The sequence below is a fragment of the Nilaparvata lugens genome, chromosome 13 (assembly GCF_014356525.2).
Source record: "Nilaparvata lugens isolate BPH chromosome 13, ASM1435652v1, whole genome shotgun sequence".
Taxonomy (NCBI): Eukaryota; Metazoa; Arthropoda; class Insecta; order Hemiptera; family Delphacidae; genus Nilaparvata; species Nilaparvata lugens.
In genome coordinates, this window is record NC_052516.1 from 2,055,682 (window position 1) to 2,077,702 (window position 22,021).

General features: G+C 33.0%; 1 protein-coding gene across 4 annotated transcripts in view; it reads left to right on the top strand.

Moving 5' to 3' along the window:
- Window positions 1-3,564: 3,564 nt before the first annotated feature.
- LOC111057847 (cystinosin homolog) overlaps window positions 3,565-22,021 on the top strand; it is a 68,197-nt gene continuing 49,740 nt past the window's right edge. For 3 of the 4 annotated variants that reach the window (XR_005572701.1, XM_039439568.1, XM_039439565.1), the window contains exon 1: window positions 3,571-3,755. The gene's annotated coding sequence lies outside the window, so the exon portion shown is untranslated. Of the gene's footprint in view, window positions 3,756-22,021 lie in introns of all 4 variants that reach the window. The other variant, XM_039439569.1, reaches the window with a different exon arrangement.

Sequence of the window (22,021 nt, forward strand, 5' to 3'; positions counted from 1 at the left end):
TGATCAAAATCGTTGGAGCCATTTTCGATAAAATCGCTAAAAACCCTGTTTTTGACAACATTTTCGCCATTTTAGCCGCCATCTTAATCGCATTTAATCGAAATTGTTCGTGTCGGATACTTATAGTGTAAGGATCTTAAGTTCCAAATTTCAAGTCATTCCGTTAATTAGGAGATGAGATATCGTGTACACAGATGCACATACACTCATACACACACACACATACAGACCAATACCCAAAAACCACTTTTTTGGACTCAGGGGACCTTGAAACGTATAGAAATTTACAAATTGGGTTACCTTAATTTTTTTCGGAAAGCAATACTTTCCTTACCTATGGTAATAGGGCAAGGAAAGTAAAAATTGTAAAGATGAGTTATCGAGTAGTCTAAATGCTCTAGCAAATAAAATCTAGATTTTTTCACAAGTTGCTTGTGTTTAAGTTAAATTCCTGTAATTAATTATCAAGGAGTCAACATTTTTTGAATGGGAAGCATTCATGTTTACATAAAATGCTGACATGCAGTAAATAAATATCACTGTAGATTTATAAAATAGAATTATAGTTTCCTTTTTTGAAATTAATAAAATAATAGATTGAAAATTCAAGTTATAACAACTGTAGATTGTTTGACTCTTGCCTCTATAAGTTATAAATTTCACTACCAAATTATCCATTTCAAACATTGATATTTAATAACTATTACAGTATAAGAATCCACATTTTGAAGCAAAAAACAAGATGGAGAATTATTCATATTTTTATATTTTATCGGTATATGATGCAACTGATAGAATGTTGTCCACTTCATTACAAATTTACAATTAAATTATAGTGATAGAATTTTTTCTTTGAGATGTGTCATTTCTGTACATAGAATGATATCACCTTCATTATAAACCTACAAAAGAATAAATACAAAAGATAGCTAGCTACCTGATATCAAGATAGCCATCAAAAAATAGGAAATAGGCATTTGAGAAGATGAGAGTGAAGACGATTATAAGAAGGCTATTGATATTATAAGATTATGCTGAAGCTTATTATAGAAATGACTTTTTTCACGCTATTATTTCAAAATTCTAAACTCTATTCATAATAGAAAACAGAGCAAACGACGCAAACACAAGCGGTGCACCCTACTTGCATATTTAGCGCTTCCGTGAGCTATAAAAACAAAGTAAGGCTACAAAAGCGAATCAGCTGATGAAAATTCTTTAAAATACGTGAGCATTTGCTCCAGAGTTCAGGAGTATAAGGTAAAGCTTATTCATATAAAAATGAGCATATGCTTTTGCTTCTACCTTTTGCTCATGAGCAAAACCTTATGCTCCATGCTCTTGCTCATGGCCACATCATCAGACATGACACTCTACTGACAAGGATAATGGAGGGAATGGTTGAGGGAAGGAATATGAGAGGAAGAACTAGGCTGGAGTATATGAAACAATTGCTACGGGATATGAGATGTGGATCATACTACGAGCTGAAGCGGAAAGCGGACGACAGAAAAGCATGGAGAGCTGCTGCCAACCAGCCCTACGGCTGTTAACCCAAGAGAGAGAACGGCAAGGAAAGTTGTGTGAGTGCGCCACACCAGATTTTTTCATTTCTAATCATTCCACGATTATGTGTTTTTATCATCGCTAAATAAATAAAATAAACCATATAGTTGCTGGAGATTGGAATAAATTTTACACTAGCCTACTCTTCTAGAGCAGCTGAGATGTTTTGAGCTTTCCAAATTAATCTAAAAAAATCTGGTGTGGCGCACTCACACAACTTTCCTTGCCGTTATGAAAATTGATCACCTGACGCTAGTGTGCCCGCGCATCTCAAGTCTACTATTCCAAGATCTGTGCCAGCTGGTGACAGGACAATAACGCTAGAAACACACGAGGTCTGCTATCTCTTCAAAGTGAATGATTTAATAGAATCACAGTTTGCAATTGAATAATCACATTTTTTCGAATTTCAAGCTATTTTCAATTTTAGGTGAAAATGTTACTGAACATTAATTGTAAAGATGAGTTATCGAGTAGTCTAAATGCTCTAGCAAATAAAATCTAGATTTTTCACAAGTTGCTTGTGTGTAAGTTAAATTCCTGTAATTAATTATCAAGGAGTCATCATTTTTTGAATGGGAAACATTCATGTTCACATAAAATGCTGACATGCAGTAAATAATTATCACTGTAGATTTATAAAATAGAATTATAGGTTCCTTTCTTGAAATTAATAAAATAATGGATTTAAAATGCAAGTTATAACAACTGTAGATTGTTTGACTCTTGCCTCTATAAGTTACAAATTTCACTACCAAATTATCAATTTCAAACATTGATATTATTAATAACTATTACTTATTTTATTTTTATTTATTTTTTTTTTATTCACAATCACAAATCATAATTAAAATATGATTGGGAGAAGGCAACAGGCACAGCCCAAAACTGTCTTCTCCCAAATTTTTACAAATAAAAGTTTCAAAAAAGAATGAGGTTAGATTCCACTTTTCACTTCAAAAAGTCCAGTTTACACTTCAAAACTAATGACTAAACTAAAAATTTTAAATTTTGATATTTTAAAACTAATTAACAACAAAAATATTTCACTCAAATCTCTACAAATTGGAAATTTTTGAGTAATTTTACAAAATTTTGAGCCAGAAAAGAAACACAACTTCTCTATTAAAGTATAAGAATCTACATTTTGAAGTAAAAAACAAGATAGGGAATTATTCATATTTTTATATTTTATCGGTATATGATGCAACTGATAGAATGTTGTCCACTTCATTAAAAATTTACAATATTAAATTATATAGATAGAATTTTTCTTTGAGATGTGTCATTTCTGTACATAGAATGATATCACCTTCAGTACAAATTTTCAATTAGGCTAAATTAAATGTTTTCTTTGAGATGTATCATTTCTGTACAATCTCAATTCAGATAAAATTGTGAATAAACTGATCCAGGTTATTACATCATTATACAGCATCACTTTATCTACTATTTCAAAGACTACAATAAAATTACAATACAATTTTAATGAATGAAAACTATTCATCCACTGTTGCATCATACGGTACAATCTTAACCTAGGGTAATATAAACAGAGAGATTCACTTTAAACTGTCATAATATATTGAATGCAGTAAGAATTGCTTTTATTTATAAGGAATGCTGTCAATTTAAAAGACTAGAACTAAGAAATTTTTAGAAATTAGAACGGTCAGTATCGGTTTTTATGGGGAGCAGTAGCGCTATTTATAGGAAATTCTGACAGTTTTAAGAGAATTTCACTAGTTATTTTATCATCACGTTGATGTACGACAAAATAAAGTCATAGTAATGATGATCAGTTTTATCTCTCTACTTGCTTTATCTATAATTCTTCTTGAACGGTTAATACTATGAATTGTTTAAAAGCTATAAGCGAAAATTTGTAAAGTTGATTTGAAAGCGAGCCGTTCTACTGGTTTTATAACGTCGCGCATGCGTGGTACCTTCTCTGAGAACGATTTCTACAATCAGCTGTTTGGTTTTTACTTTTAGTCAGTCGGTGAATAGCGCTTGCTACAGTAGATGTACGGTTGGTTCTGTGAATTAAGGTTATCTGTGATAAAATATTAGTTTATTCGACTTTATTCTGTGATAAAAACATTCTACCCTAGATTTTATTTATGTTTTAATCGAAAAACTTGTAACTGGATCAGTGTCTACTGTCTAGGAGAGATATTACACAAATTGTAAGTACTTTGAATGAATTTTATGAAGATTACTTTCTTTTGGGAATGGTGTTATTGTAGATTTTAGACTAAATAAATTAGGAAATTGATTATATTCACTAAATTTTATTTTTTTATTGCATGTTATTCCTGATCAGCCTAGAAATTTGTAGGTTAGAAGGGTAGCAACCCCTAAATCTAGGTTATTTTTTAGTTGAAGTAATATTCCTCAATTCCTTCTTCTACATCAATGACCAGTTATCTGGATAAATGGCTTAAAAACAAGATGACAGGTCAAACTATGTTGTCCTTATAAATGAAAATAGAAATCCAAGTACGGTACCCTTTTTAAAATTGTTTACTCACACACAACATGTTTTGGCTATATGAAGTCATTATCAAGACTTGATAATGGCTATCAGGTAAGTATTTTTGTGAGTAAACAATTTTAAAAAGGGTACCTACTAAGATTTTTATTTATATTTAAGAGTAGCCTAGCCCTAAAAAAGACAATATATTGTCCTTGTGTGAATAAAAATACTCATTGACTAATTAGAATGGGCTTCTCTTCAGCCAGATCTCAACTCTGTTTTTAAAAGCAATACACTGTAGGTTCTTCCATTTTTCACTAGCAGGCAGGTCATTGTACAATTGCAGTAGAAATTTTGGGAATTAGTCCTTCCTCTTGTTTGTTCTACAGCGCGGTATATCTATTTCCAGTCTCCTCCTTGTAGCAAGTACATGATGATCAGGCCCTCGGTGTTGAAAATTTCAAGCTAAGGCTGTGCAAAGGCTTGAAATAAACTTTCTACTGGTGATATTTTTCAAAGTTTTTCGATTTGTATATCATCAAGCTATCAAAATAAAAAAGTTTTCTTAGGCATATATTTTTTTCCGATCATTACTTTTTGAGATATGAGCGCCCGCAGTGTAAATTTTTGGGACAGAACATTTCAAATTCGGTAAGAGATAAATCCATGATATTTAGAAGCCACATTCTTCATGATATTGTTGATATAGTAAAATGAAAACTTTCTGAAAAATGGATATTTGAGAAAGTTATTCAATTTACCAAAAATAACTTAACTGAAAATTATTTTTAGTAAATTGAATAACTCTCTCAAAAATTGATATTTTCATGAAAATTAAGTTTTACTAGATTAATAATACCATGAAGAAAATCCATCCTCTAGATCTCATGGTTTTATCTCTTACCGAATTTGAAATGTTCTCTCCCAAAAATTTAAATTTTAGGCGCTCATATCTCAAAAAGTAATGATCGGAAAAAAATTTTTTCCTGAGAAAACTATTTCATTTTGATAGCTTGATGGTACACAAATCAAAAAACTCTGAAAAATATCACCAGTAAAAAGTTTATTTTTAGCCTTTGCACAGCCTTAAGCTGCCTTTACACCAAAGTTATTAACAAAATTTTAATAACTTAATCCTTGGAGATTCTATCGGATTGAACGAAACTTGATGAACACATATGTTCATCATGTGTATGATAAGTTATGTTCAATCTAATTGAATCTATAAGGATTAACATTTTGTTAACAACTTTGGTGTAAACGCAGCTTCAACTAATCTCAAATGTGGACTTTTCCATATTGTAAATGTTTTCCATGTTTAGTAAAATAACTCTAACATGGGTTACATGACAGAAAAATAAATAATTAATAAATGTAGTCTATAATAGATGACTAGTTCCTTTATAGTTATGGATGTAATGCACTGAAATTATAGTTCACATGCATTACGCAACAGATTATGAGCAATCATCATTTGCGAATTTGTCAAAGCTTAGCAAATTCTAACGATGTAATAACAATTTAGCATCAAGAATTTTGCACTGCTGACAGCAGATCGAGCTGATAAATTGTTTTGACAATGTAGTCTGTAGTTTGACAATGGCCTTGAGTTGATTAATGTTATTGTCTTGTTCAGAAGGTGTTCAACTCATAGTTTGTGACGTCATTGATTTCAAATTGTTAGCATCAGGTACCTTCCGAGTATTATTATCAATGCTTCCGATTTAAATAGAATATTTATTTAATCATTCAGAATTACACAACATTAATTTGCTATTAACCTTCCGGCAGTCGCGCTGTTGTAAAAAGTACAACAGTGTTAGTTTTTTTACTACACAAAATTATTGAATGGAGTGGTGTCAGTGAAAGAGTCACCTATGCATTCCAAAACTTTCCCCCCATCACTCCACTGAGTTGCAGTACCAACCGAGAAATGGTTCAGTCTTTAGGTACCATTTAGTCGCGACAGTGCATAAGATGGGGAAAGACTGTATACGAGGACTGTAAACGAACCAATAACACAGAATTGATGGCTTTGCTTGATGTACCTTATAGGGCTACTAGTAGTTCTGTGAACAGTAGACCTCACGCAGTATTCTCATCCACAATTACCTGATTGAAACTATAGACCTTATGGAAATACAGCAATAGACTGGCTTCTCCACACATCTGTGTAATTACTAATCTTGTCAGCTGATTTTTGATGAATAATTCTATAGTTTGATTTTTACTCCAATATTAGAGTATGAATTAGCTTTCAATATACCCAATTTTAAACAGTTATATTTACTAGTAGTTCTGTGAACAGTAGACCTCACGCACTATTCTCATCCACAAGTAACTGATTGAAACTATAGACATTATGGAAATACAGCAATATACTGGCTTCTCCACACATCTGTGTAATCACTTGTCAGCTGATTTATGATGAATAATTCTATAGTCAGATTTTTACTCTAATATTGGCGTATGAAGGAGGCTCCTTTTTCCTTTTATATTATCCTTGAAATGAAAAATTTCCAAAAACCTTTTATATACGTAGACGTGCAATTTAAAAAGGAACATAACTGTCAAATTTCATGAAAATCTATTACTGTGTTTCGCCGTAAATGCGCAACATATAAACATTTAAACATTAAGAGAAATGCCAAATCGTCGACTTGAATCTTAGAACTCACTTCGCTCGGTCAATGAACTAGTAATCATCCAAATCAAAGGCGTAAAATAATCCTAGAAGATGGATAAAGTAGTTATACAATTAATTAATATGTTTTAACAGTAAACAGAGTACATAACACTTGAAAAATTGGATGTTGTAAAAAATACAACACTACCGGAAGGTTAAATCGTTATAGAATATTATTGCAGAAAACTACCACAGGCTTACGCCCAAAACGGTTTCAAATCTAATTTTTAGAATTCTAATTTTCAATAGTTCAAATGAATATGTTTTCATTTCACGGATAAACAAATGAAATATTCAGTATAGTAGATAAATAATAAAAAAATAATATTTTAAATAAGAAAGGGTATTACAAGTTGTTTTTATTAATTTTTATTAATTATATAGATAGTACTTATTTATAAGCTGATAGTTATATTATAAATAATATGCTGACAGTTGAAAGTTAATCAGACTACATAGTGTGATTAAAGTTATGTTAGGGTTGAATAGGAAGTATATTGATTATCTACAGTGAGGTTCACGTTATAATGGCAGTGTTTGATTAGCAATGGTATTGCTATCCTTGTCTATTGTTCAACAAAGCTGATAGCGCTATCTCTTTCTCGCTTTCCTGTGTTTCCAGATCATCTTTAAACAATGAAGAATTGATAATTAATTAACGAAATATCTAATATTTATTATGAAAATTCATTATTAAAAATATAATTTATTGTTTAATAATATATAATTGATTATTTTAAACGAGAATGAACAATTAATATTACATCAATAAACCTGTACCAGCTACCGTCTATATTTATTATTTTACAAAGGTGACTTTCTAGATGTATTTTAAGCCTAGGTGATGATGATGGGGATGAATGATAATACAATGAAGGTGGTTCTGTGAACAGTAGACCTCGTGCTCAGTGAGTTACATTGACCTGTTATGTTTTTTCAAAAATTAATAGCCTAAATAATTTATCAATTTAAAATGTCTAGAAAAAATCCTAAATAAACATAGAGCTTTCTGTCCTATATCGTACCGTGACGTGTCGTCCCGTAATGTGTGTGTGAGCGCTGTTATCAGGTCTGGCTGCAACTGTCTACTGTCTACAACTGGCTGCAACTGTCAGGTCTGTTGGCAACTGTCTGATGGAAAGATACAATTATTTTCAAGATGTTCGATGTTTTTGAACGGGTAGTATTATAGTCCACTAGACAGCTGATTTATGATGAATAATTCTATAGTCTGATTTTTACGTAATATTGACGTATGAAGGAGGCTCCTTTTTCCTTTTTTATTATCCTTGAAATGCAAAATTTCCAAAAAACCTTGTATATACGTCGACGCGCAATTTAAAAAGGAACATACCTGTCAAATATCATGAAAATCTATTACCGCGTTTCGCCGTAAATGCGCAACATAAAAACATTTAAACATTAAGAGAAAAGCCAAACCGTCGACTTGAATCTTAGATCTCACTTCGCTTGGTCAATTATTTCAAACGAGAATGAACAGTTAATATTACATCAATTAACCTGTATCAACTACCGTCTATAGAAGGCAAGACAGAGGATCGGCAACGTTGTTCTCCTATCTTTCTCCACTGCCATTATAACGTGGACCTCACTAAAGCGGTAACCCGTCCTCCCCAAGGTTCTAATTAAAAACTTGACAAACTGAGAACTCGACCAACTGTAATCTTGAAGAATTTAAAATAGGTCTGTAACCATCTTCATAAATAAGGAATCTACGTGCAAAATTACAAGTTAATCAGTTGAGTAGTTGAGACGTGATGATGCGTCATTCGTGAATTTCCTATCCCGTCTGTGTATAAGCCAATAATTCTTTCCTTTATTATATTATAGAAGAATGCTGTCAGAATAAATTAAATCAAGCTTGAGAGAGATTAATTTTGATTTTTCAGTATTGGTAGAATGGGAAGCATATTGTTGTTGTTAATAAGGAATGGTGACAGTTTAAATTAAATCTGATTAATTTTGAGTTGGTTGCAATAGGTGTTCATAGTTGGTGAGATTCAATAAAATTCATATTTTTGTCAGCATTGATTTTAATGGGAAATGGGAAGCTAATTGACGTTTTTCATAAGGAATGCTGACTGTTTGAAGTGAATGTAATTACAATAGGAAGGTAAGTGGCAGCTGCTGAGGAAGCAAATAATTGAAGTTGTAAGAATAATATTGCATAGTGGTGTAAAAAATAATGTTTAGTTGACAGTTTTTGCTTGGAGCAATTATTTGCCTCGGAAGCAAAATTATGGATTTACTATTATTGTTTCTTTTAAATAGTACTGTATTCTAATAGTACTATAATACTATTAATAGAAGGCTACTCTTCTAGTACGACTCTAAACGTAAAATTTACGTAAAATGTAGAAAACATAAACGTAAACATGTAGTAGCCTGAGCCCAGTGAGAATAGAATATAGTAATATAATTTTCGTATCCTATACTATTGAACGAGCAATTTCTGTTTATATGTTTAGATGTTTATATGTTTGTATTTCACCGGATCTCGAAAACGGCTCTAACGATTCTCACGAAATTCAGAACATACGTGGATACAATTTATTTATTTATACGTGGATACAATAACAAATCATATAAATATGATTGGGAAGGAACAACAGGCTTGGCCCAAAACTATTCCATTCCCAAATTTTGATTACATGTCCAAAAAATAGGTTATGTTTGTTCTGTAAGAAGTTCAAGGTCAACTTTCGTCCAAAAATAAATATGAGATGCAAATTTTAAATTTAGAAAAATTAAAACACCAAATTATAGTTAAATATTACACTTAATTATCACTGCACATTGTATTAATTAAGTTATTTTATGAATTTTGAAGCCAAAAATACACACAAAATTCTCACTAAGAACAGCATAAACATAAACATAGTAGGTTTATAATATAAAAATTCGATTGCACTAGGTCTCATCCGTGGGAAAACTCGTTGAATAACATTAAACGGATAATTATTATTCATCCTTGGAAAAACAGCTGATAATAATTATTTCATCGTCTGTTGATGATGGAAGTGAGTGAGCGAGTTCATGTGTGTGGGACTGTGTCAAAATTATGACTCAGCTGTTGAACTTTTGTAATCATTCAATCAGGTACTTAGTGCCGGATGCAAAAAAGCCGGGTTATTTTTAATCCTGATTAATTCCAGTAAAACTATCTTTTTGAAATGGTCCTCTTTGATTTGGTTCACGTGAAATTATTCAGGATTAAAATTTAACTGGCTTTTGTGCAACCGGGCCTTTGTGAGGGAAATTTTTGCATTCCTCTGGGAATAAATCTCAATTCATTGTTATTAGATAGAACATTTTTCTGTATGAACTATGAATTTTATTATAATTTCTTCTTTCGTAATAAATTGTTTATGCTATTGTACTCCAGAGCGAAGCTCGGTCCCCGATATTGTAATATAAAGCTGCGTACACATATTCGTGCTTCCAACCCGCACCGAGCACGCTCCTCCCTCGTACCGCCCTCGTACCTCGTACCACCATCGAACCACAGTCGCACCGCCAACGCACCCCATCATGAACGTTACGGAAGATGTTAGATCTTCTCGCGTTCCCCGGTCGAACCACTGTTGCTCGCCGGTCGATCATCAATCGCTCTGCTGGAGTGACGTTCGGTTGCGGAGCAGAGCGACAGTCTGTAAGCACCTTTATGTGTACATTCGATACTCTCTGCCTAAACCTGAATATAGAAAATTATTAATGTAGACTTTTAGATACGGCACTTCTTCACATTATGCATTGAAAGGAAGATGACTAGTTAATATCCTGAATCATAATCTCAAATATCCGAATACAGTAAAATAAGAACTCATGTGTACGAGATTTGGAAGGAGAACAAGTCGATTTAAAAAAAAAATAGTTGTAGTGAAGCTATTTTGTCCGGTTTCTTTTATTTTATAAATGACACATTCACAGGATCTGATGAACCTACTATGTTCTGAATTTCGTGAGAATCGTTAGCGCCGTTTTCGAGAACCGGTGAAATACAAATCACATGTCATTGTGATTCAGGCTACATACGAATTTAAAGACTTGTCAATTTAAATAAATCCATGGTAAGTTAATAGGTGAGATGAGTATGATAATACCTTCCCTCACGGTAAGGTTACCTTATTTTTCCTCTCCTTATCATTTGATAATGTACTTATTGTATAAATGAACAAATAAATAAATGAAAATAGATTCTAAAAAAATAGATGGATAAGATTAATTATTTCAAGATGATCAGTTGATTTAGTATTGAAATTAACTAATATTTCCAGTAGTGATTCACATCTAAAGATGGGAAACTGAGGATCCTGGCTTTTAACTCAATTTAGAGAAGTAAATAAAAATATAAAGAAATTACGAATATGAGGAGGAGGAGAAGACTATGAAGAAGGAGAAGAAGAAGAAGAGAAGAAGAAGAAGAAGAAGAGAAGAAGAAGAAGAAGAAGAAGAAGAAGAAGAAGAAGAAGAAGAAGAAGAAGAAGAAGAAGTGGAAGAAGAAGAAGAAGAAGAAAAAGAAGATGAGGTAGAAGTAGAAATAGAAAAGGAAGAGATAACCGGAGCCTGAAAACGTGTAGAGCTTGGAATTTATTGGTGTTGGAAATAATCCAACATTTTAAACATGTAGCATAAATAATATACAAAGTACAGTACTTGTTTTACCAGTTAAAATTGTTGAACCCCACTCGTGCAGGTATTTCCAACTTGAAAATTCTTTCTGTTTCCAGCACTCTATAACTCTAGAGTTCTAGATAGAGTATTTTAGTTGGTGTATAGATTTATATTTACTAATCAGAGTATTAAAAAAAATTGAGAAATAATTTGAGACATTCAGTGCCGGTTGCACAACAGCCGGTTAGATTTTAACCGTGTTTAATTCCACGAGAACCAATCAGAGAAGCCGTCTTATCAAAAACGCCATGGTTCTTGTGAAATTAATCACGGTTAAAATTTAACCGGCTGTTGTCCAACCGGGCCTCAAGCTGTCAGAAAACAAGCAGAGATATCCACTGCAGCCGCCCATATTTCAAATACTGCCAATTTATATGAATCATAAAGAAGGCTTGATAGACATATACTATAGGCCCATAATTAATTCATTGGCAACGTATTAGAAAAGTATTGTAGGCTATAAATTATTTTAATCAACTGTTTTGTAATAATTTGATATAATTGAAGAAGTTAAAAGTATGTATATTTAGAATGACACAATTACATTCTATACTCTCTCACTAAGATTAGAAGTGTTTAGGAAATACAAGAGTGCATGAAAACAATAAATTATTATCAATTACCGAGCATTTTCCAATTACCAATTACTCGAGTATGATTTAGCAGTAATAAGTTATTTGTTCATTGAACTTCATTGAGTCTTTCCAAAATTAATAATAGTAGGTAGAAAAATACTCAAGATTTCTCACAATTATCGCATTTCCTTATAAGCTCCGTGCATATTAGCAAATTAGATAACAAGGTTTTAGAATCATTTGAACATAATTTTCGAACTGTTTTCAAAAACAAATCGTTTTGACAAATTACCGTGAACTTATGACAGTGATAAACTCTCGTTAACATCTCCATTTTTCCTCTTATTTCACACTCTAATTTTTTCTGTCAACCTGTTCTTCATCTTTAATGAAAGAGACTTGATATTGTCACAACCACTACCTACTTTATTGAAATAATTTGGAAAACTAGTTTCGGTTGTTACACTGTTAATCAATCTTTAATAAATTGTAATGAATGAGCAGCAGAATATACATTATATATTCACACAATTTTGAATACTAGTTTCTGTTGTTACACTATTTATCAATCTCTAGTAATTGTAATGAATGAGCAGCATAATATCCTATTATATTAAGCGAGCAATTTTTGTATGTATGTTTATATTTTTATATCTGGTTATCTATGTTCATCGGATCCTCGAAAACGGCTCTAACGATTTTCACGAAATTTGGAACATAGTAGGTTTATGATATAAAAGTTCGATTGCACTAGGTCTCATCCTTGGGGAAACTCGCTGAACGACATTAAAAGGATAATTCATCCTTGGCTGAAACAGGTGAGACTTTCGTCGTCTGTGGATAGTAAAAAGTGAGCGAGTGAATCTGTGGAGAATCAAAATATCGCATCCCCGAAATTCATAAGCTGATGTATAGCCAGCTGTGAAATATAAACACGATCATTTTAGAGAATTGTGTTTTGTTTATCAATAAATAAAAATAACGAACGAAGCTCGGTGCCCCGATATTACAGTATTTATTTAAAAAATTTGGAATACTAGTTTCTGTTGTTACACTGTTAATCAAGTGAGGTCTAAGATTCAAGTCGACGGTTTAGCATTTCTCTTAATGTTTAAATATGTTTGAATGTTTATATGTTGCGCATTCACAGCGAAAAGCGGTAATAGATTTTCATGAAATTTGACAGGTATGTTCCTTTTTTAATTGCGCGTCGACGTATATACAAGGTTTTCGGAAATTTTGCATTTCAAGGATAATATAAAAGGAAAAAGGAGCCTCCTTCATACGCCAATATTAGAGTAAAAAATCTGGTGTGGCGCACTCACACAACTTTCCTTGCCCTTATGAAAATTGATCACCTGACGTTAGTGTTCCCGCGCATCTCAAGTCTACTATTCAAAGATTTGAGCCAGCTGGTGACAGGGCAATAACGCTGGAGACACACATGAGGTCTGCTATCTCTTCATAGTGAATAATTTAATAGAATCAACAATAATTTGCAATTGAATAATCACATTTTCTCGAATTTAAAGCTTATTTTCAATTTTAGGTGAAAATGTTACATGACATTAATTGTAGAGATTTTCATGCTCAATCTACTCCACTTGATTTTTTCTGTTTAAATTGTATCTGAAGCCTCATAATTGGGAATAGAAAATCGAACTTTGCATTGATGGGGCGGAGCTCCTGAAATTTTTACAGATATATGTGACTTGTGGCAGTTGATAGAGCTTATCGATGACTATTTTAGGTATGAATTTGATAAAAATCGTTGGGCCGTTTCCGAGAAAATCACGAAAAACCCTGTTTTTGACAACATTTTCGCCATTTTAGCCGCCATCTTGAATTGCATTTGATCGAAATTGTTAATGTCGAATCCTTATAGTAAAAGGACCTTAAGTTCCAAATTTCAAGTCACTCCGTTAATTGGGAGATGAGACTCAGGGGACCTTGAAGCGTATAGAAATTTAGAAATTGGGTTACCTTAAGTTTTTTTGGATAGCAATACTTTCCTTACCTATGGTAATAGGGCAAGGAAAGTAAAAATCAGACTATAGAATTATTCATCATAAATCAGCTGACAAGTGATTACACAGATGTGTGGAGAAGCCAGTCTATTGCTGTATTTCCATAAGAACTATAGTTTCAATCAGGTACTTGTGGATGAGAATACTGCGTGAGGTCTACTGTTCACAGAACTACTAGTATATGGTCATCGAGCGTGTCTGGTCTCGGCCAATAGCAGTAGAGGCTGTCACGGTAGGCTGGCTACTCGGTTTAAACGTTTAAACTTGAAACTAATGAAACTTTGTGTGTAATATGGTACACTATTATTGATACGCACAATAAAATCCTCATTCTTGTGCTCAATAATTCTTAATAAAACCGTCCATTGGTTTGATTAATTGCGCATGACTGACATTTTTTCTTTAAACTGCTCAATCTTTATGAGTTTTGTGATTAGTAATAAAAATCATGTGCATGGTTTTCTGATTTCAAGGTATACTAGTTCATACTTTTCATAACCTATTTGTGTAGTTGAGAAGTTGCCATTTTGGTAACTATTCATATTGAATGAAAAAGGCTAATAAATTGTCAAAAAACCACAGATTTATTGATACTTAGAAAGACCAGTTTCGGTTATTACACCAAACCTTTTTGTGTAGTTGAGAAGTTGACATTGTGGTCATATTGAATGAAAAAGGCTAAGAAATTGTCAAAAAACCACAGATCTATTGATACTTAGAAAGACCAGTTTCGGTTGTTACACCATTGTCAATCTCTGATAAACAGAGGTGTAATATCCGAAACCGGATAAGTAGGCTATCTATAAATCTGTGGTTTTGTTGACAATTTCTTAGTATTTTTCATTCAATACTTTTCATAACCGTCCATACATTTCATACCAGATAAAAATGATTGAAATAGTCCCTCTTTCTCAAATAATATGAATAAGTTTGGGGAAAAATTCAGATTTTTTTCTAATGATAGCCTACGCCACGGCAATGCACTCTCTCGTATTGCCAAAGGGGATTCTTCTTCATTTTTCTTCATTGATATGATACAATATAATAATACTGTAGTATATATATATATATAATAATTGAAATAGTAATGTCGGTTTTTCCAGAAAAGTGAATTATTATAATTATTGTTATTTCATTGTATTAAACCGCATTTGATGAGCACAGCTCAAACGGTGTACGACATGTCAAATATATCAAATATATGTTTTTCCTACATTGAGAGAAAGTTTTTCATTTTACAAAATCGCCTGAATGATTTTATGATCTCTAGGATTTCAATGAGAATTTCTCAATGAGAAGATCTCATAACATTCTCTTAATGAATACGGGCAGCATTCAGTCAGAGTATCTTTGAGAGCTGTATAAAATTTAGCAAGACTGTCAACACTGTTAAGTTCGTCCGTCAAACAGTTGAAAATTTTGAGCCCGGCATGATGTGGTCCCTTTCTCCAAGAGCGAAACTGCTTGAATTCTGGAAGGGAGATCGATTTATATTATAAATACAATTTTGAAATATTTGATTCAACAGGGAAACAGGTCACAAGAACTACAATAGAATACAAATACATCATAGGATAGCATATTAAAGGCAAAATATTGAATAAAGATACAAAAAAGAGAGATGAGAAGCAGTCCAATGGAAGCCAACATAATAGGAGAATAATAAGATAGAAGAGGAGAAAAACTAGAAGAATGGAGGAGAAAAATGGGGAAAATCAGAAGAAAAATGAGAAATCCTAGAAGAAAGAGAAGAAAAATGAGGTGAAGAGGAAAGAAGAAGTAAATGAGGATAAGAAGAACAAGAAGAAAATATAAACAAGTTGAAGAGAAAGAGGAAATGATGTGCTAATTAGCCGTAGACAAAGAAAATGAATGACACCAATGCTCCAAAATTTACAAGCAAATATCAATTACCTTATTCAACAAATCGTTTCCGAAGCATCTGATGACATCATTCTTATACGGTAGTGTTCTAAATACATTTATAAAAAGCAATGATTTAATAGGAATCATATTTGGCTGTTATACGAAGAGTACATGGTATTGTTTTCAATGATCGTGAGTAGTGTTTTCAAATACTGTAAAGCGAGAGTGTGGTCCACGTTATAATGGCAGTATTTGATTAACATTGGTGTTGCTATCCTTGTCTATCATTCGACAAAGCAGATGGCGCTATCCTTTCTCCTGAATGTTACCAAATCGTTTTCTTAACAATAAATTTATAAATAAACTTAAGCTGCGTTTACACCAAAGTTATTAGCACAATGTTAATAACATAATCCTAATAGATTCGATTAGATTGAACGGAACTTGACAAACACATATGAAGCTGTGTGTATTTTTGGGTTAAAAATTTTATAAAATTACTTGATTAATTCAATATGAAGTGATAATTGAGTGTTATATTTAAATATGGTTTGGTGTTTTGATTTCAATAAATTCAAAATGTTTAGCTTGTATATATTTTGGTACGAAACTTGAACGTTTTATAGTAGAAACATAACCTATTTTTGGACATTTTATTAATTTATCAAAATTTGGGAATGGAATAGATTTGTGCCAAGCCTGTTGTTCCTTCCTAATCATATTTTTATGATTGTGATTCTGTCTACGAATAAATAAATAAATAAATATGTTCATCATGTGTATGATAAGTTATGTTCAATCTAATAGAATCTATAAGGATGGAGAAATAAACATTTTGTTAATAATTGACCGAGCGAAGTGAGGTCTAAGATTCAAGTCGACGGTTTGGCATTTCTCTTAATGTTTAAATGTTTGAATGTTTAAATGTTTATATGTTGCGCATTTACGGCGAAACGCGGTAATAGATTTTCATGAAATTTGACAGGTATGTTCCTTTTTTAATTGCGCGTCGACGTATATACACGGTTTGTGGAAATTTTGCATTTCAAGGATAATATAAAGGAAAAAGGAGCCTCCTTCATACGCCAATATTAGAGTAAAAATCTGGTGTGGCGCACTCACACAACTTTCCTTGCCGTTATGAAAATTGATCACCTGACGCTAGTGTTCCCGCGCTTCTCAAGTCTACTATTCAAAGATTTGAGCCAGCTGGTGATAGGGCAATAACGCTGGACACACACACACATGAGGTCTGCTATCTCTTCATAGTGAATGATTTAATAGAATCAACAATAATTGCAATTGAATAATCACAATTCCTCGAATATAAAGCTTATTTTCAATTTTAGGTGAAAATGTTACTGAACATTGTAGAGATTTTCATGCTCAATCTACTCCACTTGATTTTTTTCGTTTCAATTTTATCTGAAGCCTGATAATGGGAATCTATCTGCATTGATGGGGCGAAGCTCCTGAAATTTTTACAGATATGGGACTTGTGGCAGTTGATAGAGCTTATCGATGACTATTTTAGGTATGAATTTGATCAAAATCGTTGGAGCCGTTTTCGAGAAAATTGCAAAAAACCCTGTTTTTGACAACATTTTCGCCATTTTATCCTTATATGTAAGGACCTTACGTTCCAAATTTCAAGTCATTCCGTTAATTGGGAGATGAGATATCGTGTACACAGACGCACATACACTCATACACACACACACACACACACACACACACCCACACACACACACACACACACACACACACACACACACACACACACACACACACACACACCACACACACACACACACACACACCACACACACACACACACACATACACACACACACACACACACAGACGAATACCCAAAAACCAGTTTTTTGGACTCAGGTGACCTTGAAACGTATAGAAATTTAGAAATCGGGGTACCTTAATTTTTTTCGGAAAAAGTATATATTTCTTGACGAATAAAATATATAAAAACTGTGCATTTGTTCGATTTTGCACAGAGAGACATAATTACTCCACACGCAATCAGCATTTGCTGTTGTATCCAGTCCATAGACATGCGACATATAAGAAAAATCCCTCTTATTCAGGATTAAGATTATATAATAAATTACCTGAGACCATTCGAAAAATCGAATCTCTAAAGCTTTTCAAGAAATCTGTGAAAAGAGTCTTAGTTGATGAAGCGTACTACTCGGTGGCAGAATTCAATTAACCATAAACTCTGCACTCAATGACACAAATTAAAATGCTCACATTTGCTCTATTTTTAGGACTAAGAATAATGATAGACCTAATATAGAATACACTTTGTTATATAATTTTTATATACTGTTACTGTTTATTTTACCTGTTAGAAATCTTACTTAGTTCTAAGGATGCAATTATTTGACAAATCACCTATCAAATGGGAGTATTCCCAATATTATGATGTAATGTGATGAAATAATAAATAAATAAATAAATAAATATATTCCAAACAAAATGAGCAGTTGTTAATAATGTGGCTTGGTGCAAGAACTAGCTATGTCAAAATATCAACTCTCTCAGGAATCAGCTTGAAAGTTCACCTTGTATTTTCGAACTACGGCATTTCGATACAGAAATGCGAGTGCTAGAAGTGCAGAAGTCGACATTGGTAGTTCTGGCACGAAGTATAAATGACAATCTAAAAACATTATTATGTCTTCATTGATAGTTTTCGAACTCTGAGAGTGGAATAACAGTTATTATTTATAATTTAGTTACTAAATCATGAAATTGATAGTATAAATTTTATAAGGTAACTTTTTATTGCTTTGAGATAGGACATTGGCACTTCTGGAATTGAAAATAATCGATATTAGTTATGTATTAGTGTATTAAACTCATTTTTGAAAAAAATTGATATTGGTAGTTATTGTTCCAAGCCACAGATAAATTAAATCAAATAGCTCTGTGTTCTTTGCATGGAGTTTTCAAAGACTAATTATCATCTGATTCCCAAACGCCAACCAAATCAGCCAAACAGAGAGCTTCCCGCCCTGTCGACTGGTCTGCAAACGCCTTATGTGGTCTTCTGTTCAAAATAATGACTAGGAATTATTTGGAAAAGGTACTCAATGATTGTTCAACATCAAAACAATGAAAAGAAAACTATATTGAAGTCGCGTGATCCAGAAAAGACTGACTCTATTCTTTGTTGAATTATGACTTTTTATGTAAAAGAGTGAACCAGAATCTTCAAAGACAAGACCTTCATTCTGCATTGTAAATTTAGTATTCAGGTGCATTGTTTTCCTACAGCCTACTCACGTTTTTGTTAGTATAATTTTTCAGTTAATTAATAATCATTGTCTCATTATTCAGTTGCATACTCTTCTTATAACGTTTTATTCCTATTAATACGATCATTGTTATATTATTTAGAGTACTACCGCGTATAACCATAGAGAAACAATAGCTTGAGCAGATATCCCATGGTATAGGGAATTTATGTCGCAACTTTTACTGTTATCCCAAGCCGATAGATCACGTAGTTCTTTCCCATGCAGCTGTGTGACGCTGGTAGTCTCTCAAATTGTGCCGTTCCTACACTCTCATTCCAGAAACACAGTAAAAATTGACAATAACCGACAGTAATAGGCTTGAGATAACAGTAAAAGTTGCGACATAAATTCCCTATACCATGGGATATCTACTTACGCTATTGTTTCTCTATGGTATAACTGACGATAAATATGTTCGACTAGCAGGTAGCTCGTTCTCCACAAGGTTCTAATCAAAACCTTGACGTACTGAAATCTTGAAGAACTGAACCTAAAATAGGTTTATAAGCAATCCTCGGTAAATTAAGAATCTATATGCAAAATGTCAAGTTAATCAGTTGAGTAGTTGAGACGTGATGATGCGTCATTCGTGAATTTCCAATCCCCTACCTGTATAAGCCGAATCTTTTCTCTATTTTATTATGATCAAATATTATAAGTGAACAGCGTTGCCGATTCTCTGTCTTGCCACTGTAGAGGATAGGCTAGCTGATACCAGTATATCTCATGTAGGCTGCTAATCAGGGGCGCCATTTAGGGTGGCAGGGGGGGCCTAGGCCCCCCCTAAGGATCAGATAAATTATGAAAATGCGGCTCTATCTACACGAATCCTTAGAATCGCATACTGATTTAATACTTATTCAAACAGAATTAGTATAATTCCTTCTACAGTATCAACAATGTAGCAAAATTGCCTTGAAAGTGTGGCCACAAGTTCGGAGTAATGAAGAATACATTTTTCTCTCTGGTATAGTTGAAGCTTAAATCTAGAAAGGGTACAATTATTGATCAGGGCAGAATAAGTGAGTTATTGCATAAATTTCAACGTGAGAATCGACAAGTTGCAAGATGTCACAGTGAAAGCAAAAGAAAGGGCACAATCAGACGATCAAAAATGTATGTACAGAGCAAAGACCTTAAAGAGATATAGACCCACAATGCCTATGCCTTCCCAATGATAGCTCTTACTTGAAATTGAAGTCCGCCATTGGGGTAATTTAGCACGAGATATTATATATACCATATTTGTAATACTATAGATCACAAAGGCATTGGTGACATTGGTATGTAATAATCTTATGGGTTGCCCCCTCAATGGCGGATTTCAATTCCAAGTACGTCACTAGCGCTGCATGTGAGTCTATGCATCTTTAAAGGTCTTTGGTACAGAGTTGGTGAGAATTATGGGAACAGCTTAATGTTTCTTTAGCTTTCTAACTGAAAGTTAGATTCCCAATGATTCCCAATATTGGTATGATTCCCAATGAAATTGTCATTGTAGAAGAAAAATGTATCTTTTTCCATGATTTTTAAGAAATCTGTTTCAGTTTATTCCTATTTTAGGGCCTTTAGCTACAGGGCCACTACTGTAGGCCTATATTTCCAATAACAATTTTATGATTCAATAACTAATAATGTATAAGTTTGTATTGATACTTCAACCACATTTGTATAAAACTGGAAAAATGAAGCATATAATAACATCTTCGAATGTAAAGTTTATGGGGAAAACCCCAGAACCCTTTATCCTTTGGGGGTATTCCTTCCCCCCCCCACATACCTCTTGGTTTTTGCCCCCCCTAGCAGTTTGGTGAAATGGCGCCACTGCTGCTAATAGAGATGGCTGTGGTACAAACCCAAGTGCTGAAGCCAAAGAGAGTTTAGGCATAAGTTACGCTATTGTTTCTCTATGGTTCAGGCTTCTCAAATTTAAATTCAAATATGTAATTCTAATTTAAATTGCACTCACTGGCCATTACTGAGTGTGAATTTGGTCTGATCTCCAATCATCAACATTCCAATCAATCGTAGTACGACATTGATGCTACTAACAGTGAGTATAGAATGTAATTACATTAATTACATTACATTCTACACTCACTGGCTACAAACTACAAATTAACAGTCGATCGTTCTTCAAAAAATCTGGTGTGGTACACTCACACAACTTTCCTTGCTCATTGAACTGTAAGCCGCAATCTTAAACGAGAATAATCAAGGGGAATAACATAATAACGATTGGCGGCAACATATTTGAAATTATGATCAGACTTCTGTATATGTGTATATATAATTGTTTTCAGAGTACTTTTTCCTTTGTGTAAATTTCGAAATTCGATGATTTTTTTAAAAGTCGTCAAAACAGCTGTTCTACAGATGAAATATCTTGACTATGTGTTCTTTTTATAAACTGCTCTACCTACCTACCTCATGCACGAGAAGGAGGTTACAAAGTCCATTTCTCAAGGATGGGGTGGACCCCCCTTCAGTTTCCCAGAAAGGAGACTCATGTCAGTTGATAGAGCTGATAAATAACTAACTATACAGGGTATGAATTTGAAAAAAATCGGTCATGTCATTTCTAAGAAAATCGTGAAAAACATGGTTTTTTGGGAATTATTCGCCATTTTTCTCAAGAATATTACGGAGCTCCTGCAATTTTCCCAGAATTGAGACTCATGTTAGTTGGTAGGGATTATAAATAGCTATACATGGTATAAATTTGAAGAAAATCGTTAGAGCCGTTTTCGAGAAAACCGTGAAAAACATGGTTTTTTAGTGATTATCCGTCATTATTTCAAGAA